Source organism: Manis javanica, chromosome 12 (assembly GCF_040802235.1).
Source record: "Manis javanica isolate MJ-LG chromosome 12, MJ_LKY, whole genome shotgun sequence".
Taxonomy (NCBI): domain Eukaryota; kingdom Metazoa; phylum Chordata; class Mammalia; order Pholidota; family Manidae; genus Manis; species Manis javanica.
This window is the reverse complement of record NC_133167.1, coordinates 68,017,024-68,031,466: the sequence shown is the minus strand read 5'-3', so window position 1 is coordinate 68,031,466 and position 14,443 is coordinate 68,017,024. Positions and strand designations below refer to the sequence as shown.

The window sequence follows — 14,443 nt, the reverse complement described above, 5'->3', positions numbered from 1 at the left end:
GCGCCCCCCTGAGAGCCTGCAGCCCTCGCACTGGAGCCCCAGGCAGCTGCTGCTCCTGGCTGCGCTTTCCTGTCCGCTTGGCCGCCTCGCCTTGCGGAGCTGGTCCTCTCTGCAGCTGCCACCCAGGCCTTCCTGGGAGGTCTCAGGGCCACCCAGCCATGGGAGGGGCGGCTCCGGCAGGAGGCCAGTCCCTCCCATCTGCAGGAGCAGGTTGCAGGCCACGGGTGGGTCTCCGCCTGTGTGTGTGAGCGCCGATGCCCACCCAGGGCTGGCTGGTGCAGGGCAGTAGTTCTCGTGTGGTGGCCAGTGCTGTGAGGACATATCTTAAGGCAGTCTGCCGGGCTGCATACCGGCTTGGGGAGCACTGAACTGGATGTACCTCCCGAAGGAGCCTGGAGAGGAGCTGTCCCCATGGAGGGAGTGACAGGATGCAGGGGCCTTTCCTCCCAGCACAACCCCACCTTCCCTCGCCGTGCTCTCGTGCTGCTCCCCTGAGGGCACGTTTCTCCTCCTGCCTGCCTTCCACAGCCCTCCCTGCCCTTGCTTCCTGACTTGTTTGAGGTGTCACAGAGCTTTGCCTTTCCCTGAATATCAAAGCTTCTCGTGTGTCTTACTGCTTTTCCAGGCCATGTGCTGTCTTTCTGAGCCTCTGAAGCCACTGGTGACACATGTTAAGTTGCTCTGTTGCTGTGGCCTTTGTACCTCTAGGGCTAGTGTGACTCTGCTGAGTCTGGGGGCTGCTTCCAGACCTTTCTGGGGCGGGTGGGCATCTGCAGTGTTTGCCGGGAGTCAGGAGATGCGGGCTCTGGCCCTGGTTCTGTCTCTGACTGAATTCATCACCTCTCTCTGAATCCTTCATTTACTCATCTGGAAAATGAGACCAGATTAAATAATTCACAAGGTATGTTTCTAACTCTAGAAACCCATTACTTGACTCTATGAAATCATACTAATTCTGGCTGCTTACAGTAGTTTTTGTGACCAGCAGGATCTTCTCTGCAGGAGCAAACAGGAAAGCAGTGAGGAGACTGGAATTGGAGCTGGCGGAACAGCTCCGGAATGTTAGAGCAGTGCTTGTCGCTTGCCCTGTGAAAAGATGGGGGGCAAGTGGTAGAGGCAGCATGTTCCATTCTTGTTCTGTCTTTCTTGGACTGCTTACACAGCTTGACTTTTTGCGTTGCTCATCCATGGAAGCAACATCCACCATTACCCTTGTTCAGTCTGAGTTGACTGATATGAAATACTTTTTTTTGAAATCCCAAATGCACCTCTCCCGGGAGGTGAGCACAAAGATGGTAGGAGATGGTAATTTTCCTCCTGTTGGCTGAAGTAAGTGACTGAGGGTTGCAACTTCTCCACCCCTTTTCAAAGTGCCCTTGTTTCTCACATGAAAGCAGAATATGAGCCATGGCAACTGAAGTGAAACTCGAATCGGGAGGCCCAAAGTCTGGCGTTCTCTCGTGCTTCTTAGTTATCTAGTGTATGGATCCTGTCGGCCCTTGGAGCTGGAGAAGTCTGGCGTTGGCCATCTGGAGCCTGAAGTTTTCTAGCACTTCATGTTAGCTCTGTGACTTGGGCCATACACGGAGCATTTCCGAGCTGATCTCATCTTTAAAGATGGAGTGGGGTTAGGCAGTAGTGAGGGTTTTTCCAGAACTCTCAGGCCCTGGCCTGGTTATTTCCCTCGTCATTTGCAGTGAGAGAGAAGCAGAGTTAGAGCAGAGCCTGTACCCTTCCTGGAAGGCAGAGGTCATCTCTTATTTTTTGTGCAGTTCTAAATCTGGGCTGCCGCAGAATGTTTTAAAGTTGATTGTTCCTTCTGGTCAGTGTACCGATTTGGGCATTTCTTACGGCGTCAGCAGTCTGACACCGGCTCTGTTAGGCGTGCAGCCTCCCAGAAACCGTAGGGGCTTCCCTGTCTGAAGTTTTCCTGCAGAGGCAGCAGAACTTCTGAACTGTCTGTGCCTTTACAAGGAAAATGTATCCTTCCAGGGGGTTAGAAACTTCTCTGTCCTCTCCCTCTTTCTGTTCCTTTGTTTTTCTTCAACAAAACCCGCAAGGACATTCATTGTCCCAAGCCTCTTTTAAATGGTGGTGTTCTGGTTGAAGGACCTGCTTGTGCCTTTGAACCTTAAGGCGAGGCTTCGCAAGGGACCCTCAGTGTCTCTCCAGGGAATGATTTGCCTTCACCTTCTTGACCGCCACAGTGCCGGAGCATCTGTATTCCTACGGGGATGGTCAGTCCATGCATTGAATGGCTTAGTGAGAATATTTTCTGGTCATGAGGATCTGAAAATCTCCTTTTCCTATTCCTTTAGTACCACGGGCAGCTTGAGAGCTGGCAGACTGCCTTAAGTTATAGTGCATCCTGTCTCAGTGAGGGGTGCCACTCCTCTCAGCCCGGGGGATGCTTTGTTTTGGACTCACCCCGCTGACTTCAGTCAAGGGTATCAGTATGAGTGGAGATTATTACAGTTGCATTCAATTATCTGTACTATTGACCAACAGAAATATAAAGGATTCCACTTATATATGGTTATTGTATTTAGAACAATCATTTTGGTATTCTCTCCCATCAAATTCTTAGCCTAAGTCACAGATTGATTCATTTGAGGTTCTCTCCTGTGTCATTCCCTAACTGATATAGTAGGAGACTTGCAAACCTTCATCTTGGGTGGAGGGAAGGAGGGGGGACACCAAGGGCCAAGCAGCCACACCTGTGCCTGGCATGACCGAGGGGCTTGATGTGGCTCCAGAGAACTCTCCGTTTGCAGGTGCCATCTGAACCCTGTCCTGTGTCCTGCACGTGATGACTGAGGGGAGCTGCGTACGTCACTAACTCCGGGACCACGTCAGTGGTCAGTGGGATGGTGCAACTGCTGAAAGCCCAGGGCCACCTGTCCAGGAAATAGTGAGATTCCTGTAGCTCACTGCTGATGTGACAGACAGCCTCTTCTGTCCCTGTCCTCTTCAAGATCATATCCATATGGATGTGCTAAGCTTCTATGAGTAATATAATCTGGAATCAGAATGGTAATAGTGGAATATGCTGTTTAATTTTGAGGAAATACTTAATTTACTAAATATTGTATTTCTACCTCATGATTTTTTATCCTTTAGAACAAACTGACCCTCAAGTTAAAAATTTATTCTACTTAACAAGATTTTAGAAAATCTAGGCTTCTTTATGAACTCATGTGACATGCTGTGAGCCATCCATGGTTGTACATTCCTAGATTTGAGTGCAAAGCCTTTCCCACCGATTTGGAATGAACTGGTCATTGTAACAGTTTTGTATGGGGCAGTTGTTTCAGATCTCAAGCCTGGAACTACATCATTTTCTTTATACCCCAAATAAATTCTGTGCAGACTAGATTATTCTGGAATTTGACTGCTCTATTTCTCTCCTGATTAAAATCTTCTGTTAGAGAGGAGTCTTGCTAGTGAACAGTTTCCCTTATAAGTTATTTTGTGCTTCTGTCTTTCTGAATAATAAATTTATTTTCCCATGGGAAGCAGTCTATCCTATTTAAGGTGGAGTAGGGTCATGGTTAAGTTGTGCAAACATATCGCATGTGTTCTGTTTAGATTTTCAGTGGAAGTGGTTCAAACTCAATGTGGTTTGGTTCGAGGACACTGGATGCTAAGAGCTGTAAGTGCAGTGACTAGGAGGGAGGTTGCCAGTACACTCAGCCAAGAGAGCACACTCAGCCATTTACGTCTAAGGCCTCGAATTGGAGAGAGGAAAGGTGTTAGATCTCCAAGGAGTTATCGGTATAGTTTTCACGTATCTGATGGGTGATTTAAGTGTGTCTACTTCAAATTATTTAGAACTGCATGAAAAAGAATAGGGGAGAGACCAACCTGCAGGAGATTCCACCCCATTGAGAGCTCTCAGGGGACCAAAGGGACCTTTCTTTACTTTCTATTGTATCTTCGTATTTGAAGAATAATTGCCAGAGCTCTTGTAGTTTTTCCCTGGGAAGCTACCATTCCTAGATAATTATGGATAATTTATGTGATTTAAAGGGTATTATTACAAGTCTCTCCATAATTACTTGAAAATTTGTAATCTCACCCAGCGAGCTGCTGGACCTCTTTTAGAACGTGAGCTCTTCAGTGGGCAGACTCATGTAGAGAGTCACAAACCTGTTTCTTTATCAGAGGACTTGTCTTCATGGCCCAGCCTGGCCATTTCCTGACAGTATTACCTTGGGCAAAAAATGTCCTTCTGTCCTTTGTGAAATGGTTGCAGTGATTCCCACTTCCAAGAGGTGTTACCAGGGTTGGGATCAAGGCAGCAGTTGTGAAGTGCTTCACATGGCACAGGAGATGCCATCTCCGTCCTCATCGTCACGGAAGTCCACGCACCTGAATGTGCCTATTTTCACTATGCGTTTCTTTTTATCTCCATTAAGCATAAAACTCAGATCAGCAGTGGGACAGCACTGCATCCTGGCCCTTTCTACTTCTCTATGCTTTGTACCTGTGTTGGTGCCCTTCGGTCTGGGGTGCTTGGTGAGGCTTGAGAGCTGAAGCTCAAAGCTCTTCTTAGAAGAGGAGAAAGAATACAGAGTTCTCTGTGGGTATCTTCCCAGGGAGAAGGAATTTCCTAATGCCTCTTACACTACTTTATTTTAATTTTTTCCCCGTTGGTACAATAATGTCTGTCGGTCTTGCTCAGATTCTTAGGTATGGTGGGTTAATTCCTCTTGCAGGAACTTGTCTGTCTTGAATGATAACTTTCAATGATGGTCCCTGTAATCCTTCTGATGGCCTTGTTTTATTAACCAGAGCAGAGAGACACAGTTGTCTGGAGTGGTACATTAACCATGGAAAAACAACAGGGTAACTGAATATCTCCTTTTTAAAGTTAGAATAACAAGAAAGTTTATGGGTCTCTGCTCATGAGAAATCCATGCCTGCTTCACATGTTCTGGCCAAAGGGAGCATCAGGAAGGCTTCTGTCCTGTAACATGACACCAGGCTTTCTGTAGTCAGAGTGCTCGTTCCTGGACACATATTTATGTCTAAAACCTGATGAAGAGCTCTCACTAACTCAATATTAACAGTTAGTATATTAGTAAACCTGTAAAATTTCTGTGAGATCTAATGCATCTTAAAACTAAAGAAAATATCCAAATTGGTGTGCAGAGAATCAAAAAAGATTTTTCCACTTAAACTCCTGGTAGGAGCATTTTTATGTCAGAAATAAACCACCTCTCCCAGACTAAGCAGTGTCTGCAACACTGGGAGTTATAAAAAGACCTGTCAGCTCTGAGAGCTGTGGCCGTGAGCTGCCTCTGGCCTAGGGGATTCACACCAGGTGCAGGGGGGCTCCTAACTGCCGGCTCAGGGCTCGCTGTAGTGGTCCTCAGTCAGCCTCCGCTCTCACTGTGTCCCCAACAGCGGACTATGGGGACTTCTCCTTCCTAGGCTTCTAAGACATTTGAAATACTGGCTGAAATGGGAGGTTGGTGGACGCCAGCTGATGGCTGGCTTTGGAAACAGCAGAAGAGGGACCTTCTACTACCTTTCTGCTCCTGAGACTGTACACAGGATTTCTTTATCAGCTCTGCACCTCCTGTGGTCCTGACCATGCAGCTTACAAATAGGGTAGGTTTCAGTTAAAGGAAGGACAGTTTGCTAGCGTCTGCTTGTACATTCAGTTCCCTTCTGTCCTGAGGCACACAGGGCTTCTGTCCCCGGGGTACGGCTCAGCATAGAGGACTCATTCTGCCCTGTGTCTTCTGAGCCATCCTGAGAGCGGTTCATTTCCTGTCAGCAGCAGACAAAGAGGCCCTCTTGAAAAGCTCAGAGCATTCTATCTGTCTGCCTCAGTTGAGTTGTGCAGGCATGGCTGGTCGATACCAGCTGGCTGGGTGTGCCCCAGCAGAGCCCGTCCACCCGCCATCCTTCCTCTTCCCCTGTTTAAACAAGGCCCACCCTTCCTCTCTCCATTTCCGCGCAGGATCCCAGGGCATTCTGCTCATGGCAAGTATGGGTGAATTCTTCATGTGCGTGGGCTCCTCCAGGCTAGTGGGCTTTAAAACTCTATGTTGAGATAGACAGACATTGTTAAAAATAAGGAAGTATTGCAGAGAACTCTCGGTTTTGTAAGCTGGTTTCAAGTGGAGCTGCTTTGCCGGGAGCTCACAGGGGTGATGCTGAGCACCCCTTGGCATCCTCAGCACTGCAGGGCTGCTCCAGCAGCTGTCATCACTGAGCACACATACCACGTTCCCTATCCTTTCCCAGCTGCCATGCGCATGGCACATGCACCTGCAGGCCCACATACGGGCCAGCCTGCCGAGCAGGCAGCTAGCGTGAAGATGGCCCAGCTGCCTTTGGTGAGCACTGTCACTGCCGGCCAGGGAGGTTGTGAACTGGCTTTCTATCCAACAGGAATCACGACCCTTCTGCTTCCTGTCCCCTTCTTAGGTTCTTGTTTTAGTATGCTTTTAATAGCACAGAGCATTCTAATAACCTTACCAGGTAGAGCAGACTGTTGTAGAATTTTAGAGGTCGAGGGGTGATCATCTGGTCCCCAGACACACACACATGCATACACGGTTGTGCAGGTGAATGAATATCCTGAGCTGCCCCAGACCTCACAGTTAAGGATGAAACTGAGAAGGAATTCAGCTCTCCTGACTTGCATACACATCCTGCCCTTCCCGAATGTCTTCCCTATGAGCCTCCACGCATGAGCCTCTGGGAGCCTGCCCTGGCGCTTGGGCACCACGCACCTGACCCAGGGTGGCCCAGTAAGCAGCCGTTCACAGGGTGGCAATGCCTGGGTCACATCCCAGCTTTGCCGAGCCCCTCACCGTGCCTCACTTTCCCCATCTGTCAAGTGGACTTACTAATAATACCTACTTTGTGGGGCTGGTATGAAGATTAAGTGTTCTAATGCCTATAGAAGTCTCAGAACAGTGCCTGGAACATTGACCATGCTTAATACACAGTCACTATCGTCTTGTCTGAGTGCTTTGAACTGCAGTGGGGAGACGTTAAGTCCAGCCCATCAGGATCCCACTGACATGTTTACCCCAGCTTGGGCACACTGACAAGCCCATTTCCTTCATTTAGCACTAGCAAGACATAGACCTGCTGCCCAGGCCGCACCTGGGAGGCCACCGTGTTTGTCAGTGTCTGGAGACATTTTGACCTGGCCTCCTCTCCTCCCTTCTCTCCCCCCCAGCCTGTGGCTCAGCGGTGAGTGGGGCACGAGGCCTGGCTGCTCAGCGTGAGGTGGTGGGACCCTGTCAGTGTGAGGGTAGGTCCACCAAGCCCTTCCGGCTTACTCACCTGGCAGTTAACTTTCCTCTGAAATAATGCAGAATAATTTTGTTCAGAACCCAGAGGACAAAGGGATCTGCAGGATTCCCCTCCAGGGCCTGTGGGGCAGTGACTTCCAGCTAAGCTCAAGCCAGTGTTTTGTTCCTGCTTTAATGTGAGTGTGGGGGGCAGGAGAAGGGTTTTACTGAATGATGGCTCGGCGTCTGTGAATGACGTGGGTAATGTAGCCACAAGGTGCTGCTCAGTAACCATGCCGCCTGCCAGGCCACTGCCAGAGGCCGCGTGGGAGGTAGCCACCACGTGGGGCCAGCTGTGCCATCACTGTTCCAGGAGAGCTGCAGCCAAGCTTGAGGCTTACTGTGTGAGCGGGACACCTGGGGGTCACCTCCTCACCCCTCTGGGCCTTGAGCCCAGGGCTGAGCTGACTTACGGTGGTTGAAGCCCGTGGTGAGCTGTGTGTTCTAGAACTGTGGGAGCTGTGAAATCTTCTTAGGAGACTTGATTTCTCTGGGGGAGCAATCCTGGTTCCTGCTTCTGTTGGTAGAAGTGTTCCTCCCCAGAGTGGGTGTCCTCTGTGGCTGTCACTCCCTTGGCTTTGCTGAAGCAAACAGAGCCCCGCCCCCCTGCACAAGGGCCAGGAGTGGTTTGAGGAAAAGCAAACTCCGGGAGCTTTGGTGGGGAGAGTGTGCGAGGACGAGTCTAGAACAGCTGGGGGAATTTGCTCTTGGACAGAAGCTCTTTTAAAAGGGAAGCATTTCTCTGTCTTCTTCATCTCTCACGTTTAAGAAAATATTTTATTTTCGAAGTACAGTTAGATTTGTGTGTGGAAGATCAATGGAGAAGAGGTGTTGGACTGGGATGTCTTTCTGTTTTTGCGCTGATAAAATAATGCTGCCTGGAACAGCGGAACTGCTGGGTCAGAACACCCGTAAGTGGTGCTCTCTGATTGGGGGGCCATGCCTTCATGCTCCTTCTGGTTAAAGAGGACCGGCAGGGAGCTGCCTCTGAGGGGCCGAGTGCAGGAAGCAGCGTTTCAAAGTTCAGTTTCCTTAACAAGGCCCCCTCCCTTTTGTTTGTGTTACAGTTGGTTTTGCCTCTGCCATTTCCATTTGTATGATAATCCCATTTCCTCTGGGTCAATTTGCAGAATATGTGGAGACCTGTTGAGATTACTGAGATTAATGAGAAAGAGAGCCTGGTACGTTTTTGAAATGCGGTTAACTGAAATTGTCAGCCACTGAAGGCTTCTGTTTGTTTTATTGAGCACTGTCATTTTTCAGAAGTTGAGCTTTGGTTTGCCTGTGCTTAAATATGTTTTCCCAACTCCATTTAGCCTTTTTTAAAAAGAAGACAGGACATGTTTACTGAGTAATGATATTTAGATGTAATCACAAAAGTGCTTTTGAAGAGAGAGGAGAAAGGGTCGAATGGTTTCCTTTTCAGGAAACCCACGTGCTTTCACTTGTAAAGTGGTAAGATGATGCTGACCTTTATGTAATTTTTTATACCTAATGTTTCTCAATCACAGATGGAGCCATAGCTCTGCATGAAAGTCTAGTACTACTGGCAGGTTGTTTTAGAAACTAAAAGCCCTGCTCGGGGCTGCAAGGTGAATTCAGGTGTGAGCTTTGTCAGATGGCATGACACGATTAACTGGTTGAGCCATATGACTCATTAGGTAAATCATGCCCTTTATGAGAGACTGGATGGCTGTCTGTACACGGCCTACATTTAGAGCCGTCCTCTGTCATTCATCTTCAGGGTGACTCTCCCTTACCTAGTAACACATTCATAAAGCAGGTTGATCTGATTTAGGTTAGAAGAGAGGCATCCTAGTTCCTAAGCAAGGTTAGAGTTGACCAGAATGCTTTTAGAGTTTAGTCTGTATTGTGAGAAGCACACTCACTGGTCCAAATTCAAAAAGTGGATACGGAGACAAAGAGAACAGCAGAGCGAGACTTTAATGACGGTCTTGCAAGATCGGGTGTCTGGTGGGCAGGCACACCTGGGGAGTTTGGCGCCAATAATTTATCTCCTAGTGCGTGAGTCCCTCCCCTGGTTCCTCATTGGCTGAGTACTACAGGGTTCAGTCTTCCCCAGACGTCGCCTAAGCCCGTTATATCTTTCCATTTGTCTTATTCTTATTGGTAGGTTAAAAAAAAACTCAAACAGGTATTGCCAGGCCCTTATCAATTCCCCCACCGCCACTCTCAGCCCGAGCAGCTTCCACCATGTGGCCTTTTGTTCATACTTTACTGTTAAAATGTTTAAACATCCTAGTGGAAATAAATCACATTTAGGTTTTATACTCTTTCCTAACATGCATGTCATTTAATAAGTACGTTCTTATGGTCTTCTGCCAGTTAATAGTGAAGCATTAAGAACAGTCACTTCTTGATTACCTGAGTGGTTTGACCTAAAAACTTCACTTCATCCTAGTTACCTAGGAAAATTACACTATTAGGTTGGAAAGGGGATGCATAATCAGTTTCTTTTAGTGCCTACCCTGACTTTTATTGAGTTTGCTCTTATGTCTCTCAAGCTCCGTTTAGGCAAACCTATGTTTATTTTATCTGGGTGATGTTTTATATGACTTTTATGTAGAAGCACTTGAGCAGTTTATTAAAACCTGGCATCACGGTATTGGCATCTTTTGGGAAGACTTGTTTACCTCAAAGCAGTGAGGCGGAGAGCTGGCCATGGTCCAGCAAGCCCAGATACTCATGGCTGATTGAAGAGCATCTCACATTTGCTTTCTCTCTGTCTTCTACTCTCTGGAGCTTGATTTTTGTGTGTGGTGTGCCATGCTCTCGTGTTTTAAGGTTATATATGCTCTCCATGTCACCGCTCTCTGGGATTCCCTCTTAGTTTCTGAGCATAATTCCTCACACCCGCTTTGGAGGTCTCTATCTTAGTTTCTTTCTCTCCTTCTGAATGTGCAGTTAGCAGCCTTACTGTTACAGGTTGAATTTGTTCTCCTTGGTTTTTGTCCCGCTGCCACAAAGAATTGAAAGGCAGAGACACAATAGTGAAGCAGGGTGAAAGTTTTATTTGAGTGCACTCCCAGGGAGAAGCGGGCCAGAGTCAATGTGGAGAAAGGCCTCGATCTGCAGGTGGGAGGCCTGCATATTGCATCCTGGCTAGGAGGCACCTCTTTGATTGACAAGGTAGGGTTATTTGATTGACAGGTTGGGTCCACCTGTGTAGCCATCAGCCTCAGTGCGCATGTCCTTTCCCATTGTGGGGTCTGGTTTGGGCAGACCTTAGTCTTTTTTGATTGTGCCCCATGCTGGGATCAGGTTGGAACCAGTTTGGCCTGGTCCTGGTAGGTGAAGAAGTCGTCTCCCTGCAAAGCCTATGTTGTCCTCACGGGGGACCCCCACCTGGGCAGTTTTCCCCTTGAACTTTATCTTCCCCTACCCTGGCAGCTCATGGCTATCTTTCTACATAACATCAGGTCAAACCAGGGCAAAAATTTGATTTGAACAAGACTTGCATGTATGTTAAAAAAAAAAATCTAACCACCTAAAAAGGAATCTGATTATAGAAACATATATTCATTGAAGACATTTTGAAAAGCACAAAGAAGAAAATAATCTGTAACTCCACCACCAAGAAATTGGCACTATTGCCCTTTTGGTATATATACATGCATCTTCAGCGGCTGTGTGTGCGTGTGTATGTGCACATATTTGCATATAATGTGTCAAGTTTATGAGTGCTTCCCGAAGTCTGGTGCAGACACAATTGGTGATACATGAGATAAACGTAGGAAATGGAAAAATATGCATGTTTTAATGGTCACATATTCTAGTATGTATTATAGTATTTTAACTAGCATGCCCAACCAGCATTCCACAGTTATAGTGGCTCTGGAGGGCCACTAGAAGTTGGGAGTCCTCGGCACCCCACTTCTGAGGTGACTTCATGAGGTCTCTAATATCCAGCTCCTCAGCAGGCTCATCATCTCTCCCTTCAAAATATATTCATCATTCAGCTCCTTTACTACTCCCAGTGCCTCCACCACCCAAGGGATCCAGTTCCCCATGCTTTACTTCAAGTTCTTTTTAACTAGTGTCCCATCTCTGTCTCTTTTCAGTCTGTGTGGGCCTTCCATCTCTGAGTAACAGCCAGAGGCCTCACCATGACTCACCACCAGTCCCGCTCGCTCTGCCTGTTGTCTGCGCCCCCACCTCTGTGACCATATCTCCTCCCACTACTGCTCTGCTTTACTCCCTTGGCCTCTCTGCCCTTCGTTGAATGTACCAGGCCTGCTTCCGTCTCAGGGCCTCTGCCCTTGCTATTCCATCTTCCAGGAATGCTTATCCCTAGGGTGTCCCCTGGCCAGCTCCCCTACAGCAGCCTCTGCAGTGTCCTTTCTAGTGAGCCTTTACCTGGCTGCTGTCTCTAGAACTTCTAACTCCTTTTCCCCAGAGTTTGTAGTACCCTTGCTGGCTTTATTACTCACGTCACTAAGATGCTGTGTGTCTCTCTCCACTACAACATAAGTTTCAGAAGGCAGGGCTTTTGTCTATTCTGCAGCCCCTGGAACAGTTCCTGGCATGTATGTAGTAGACTCTTGCAAAAAATTTATTGAAAGAATAGGTTAAGTAAAAATCATGAGCTGACTTAAAGAATAATATTAAGTCAGTCAAAACATGTGGTTCAGACATGTGTAGTGATAAAAATGATAAATGATGTTTGTGAGGCGCTGATTTAAGTAATCTTTGAGTTGTTTCTTTTGTGTTCTTATAAATAGCACTCCTTAAGTAATTTTCTTGTGCACATTTATTTTTTTCTTAGAAATATTATTTTCTTATTATTTCCTATGAATAAATGCTTAAAAGTATTAAGTACTGGTTCTTAGGAGATAACATTTTTAAACTTACAGAAGCTAGAAAATTTGTGTCTGTTTACACTCCCACATATCGCTGTGTGCTCTCTTTGCTGTTTACCTCTGCCAGCTTGACGCGTGGAAAAGCCGAGTGCCTTCACTTGTACTTCTTGGATAACTCATACATGTCAGCATTTTTTCCACAGGTTTAATTCTGATCTTTTAATCCTTTTTGTCAGTTGCTTCCCCCCATCTGCTTTGGGCTGGGCCATGGCTTCATGAGCTGAAACCTTTCTTGGACATATCACAGGCGCTCTGGTTTCTATGTAAGAGCAGTCAGGCCTCCCAGAGATCAGAACTGGAGGTGGGCTTCACTCTGCCCTCCTGCTCTCCTGATTTACTTTGCATACTGGATTTTCCCTTTTCCTGCCTCCTGTCAGGACTCCTTGCTCTCCTGTGACACTTCATCCCCCTGCTCTGGCTTTAGCTTCCTATGTCACATAGGTCGACCCCTACCTACTACAAATGACCTCTCAGTGCAGGTGCCCAATCTGTAAAGGCCGTCTCTGTGTCCCAGCAGCGGGCGATCAGTTGGCTTTGCTCTTGTGAGGCCGTAACTCCTGGCTGGCCAGCTGGAACCAGGGCAGGGGCTTCTTCTGTCCAGACGCTGTGGATGAAGTGGCTTCTCTGGGAGGGACGCTGCAACAAGAATGGTCATGGTGTCTTTTGCCCATTTCTTCATTTGATGTGTTCATCTTTCCCTCATGGGAACACAGAAGTTCCCTCATGGGAACACAGCTCTATTTTCTTCTGGTTCTTTGTAGTCTTATTTTTTATGTGCCCTTTGAATTGAATTAAATTTCAGAGGCATTTGAGAGAGGAGTAAAATCTTTGCCATTTCAGGAGCATGAGCTGGTTATATTGGGTGGATAACATTCTGGCTTATGGTACTAATTTATTTTTCTCAGCACAATTTTATAGCTTGCTTTATTTTATTTCTCTACTTAAGCTTATTCCTATTTAATTAAAAATTTTTATTATTGTTATAACAAGTAAGATTTTTTTTCAATTATGTTTTCTAACTAGGTCTTCAGGGGTTTATTAAGGCAGTTGTTTTTATATATTTTTTTCTAACTGACCACCTTACTGGTTCTAATACGTTTTCAAATGATACTTGGAACTTGAATGTTTCAGTGTTACACTCCTGGTCATACCATTGCCTATAGAAAGTCCCTGTTAAAAGACACATGATCCCTCTGTGAACGTACTGTACTTCCTAATGTAGCATGTTACGGATTTGGTCTTCTGATTTTCTGATAATCAATACCTGCCTACTATTATGGAACCTGAGAAAGGGACCTTAGTGGACAGAGAGTTTGTAGCCCTGCTTCCCTCTGGCTTCTTCACTCCCCTGCTGTGGTCTGCGCACCTCCACCACGACCTCCGCCGACTTGCGCCCTAGTGGCTCTTGCTTTCTTAAACGTGTCTTGCACTCCTGCCTTGGGCTCTCCTGCCCCAACCTCCACTCTTAGCATCCCATGCTCAGTGTCGCCCAACTGTCACTTTATCTAGAAAGGCTGATTTCCTTTCACCAGATGATTTGTCCTACTGTGTAAGTCTAATGCATCTAGTATTTTCTTTAAAATAACATTATTTTAGTTGGTTTTTTAAATCATCTCCTTTGAAAATTGTTACAGCTATTCAGGCATCACCTCAAACTGCAGGAGTGTGTCTTCCTTACTGACCATTGTGTCTGACTGAGTGTCCATCGATACTTCCTAAATCAGTGCCTCAGGAGAGCAGAGCACAGTTCGTGGCACGTTCAGCAGTGAGCTTGAGTGACAGACAGATGCAGGCAACTGCCTGATTAGCAATGGAAGGACAAGAGGCAAGTTGAAGGAGGTGGCAGGTGGGGACAGGTGGACCTCTGCCAGAAACGTAGAGGTTCACCTGCGCCTGAACCTGTATAGCACTGAAGGGAAGCCTGCCTTCCATTCCTGGGGTTGAGCGAAGAGTTTGAGGGATTTGAAATGCAGTTTGAAGCATGGATGACCCCTGTGCACCCTTGGACGTGAAGGAAATTGTAACCCTATACTTTATGCTTTTACCCTTCAATTTCTTTGCTCTCCAGGGCAGGAGGAATGTAGCTGTCTGGCTTTTCCAGTGGTGGAAGTGGCAGGCTGGCTCATACAATTCCAGAACCCCGCCTACAATAAAGACCATGTTTAAAAAAACAGAATGAAACAAGGCAGTAGGAGGGAAAAACAGGAGTGTGTATAAATAGTACTATTCCGTGCTCTTTCAATA

General features: G+C 47.0%; 1 protein-coding gene across 14 annotated transcripts in view; it reads left to right on the top strand.

Annotated features, from left to right (window-relative positions):
* Positions 1-14,443, top strand: part of PSD3 (pleckstrin and Sec7 domain containing 3) — a 429,070-nt gene that overhangs the window by 154,355 nt on the left and 260,272 nt on the right. The gene's annotated exons all lie outside the window — the stretch shown is intronic.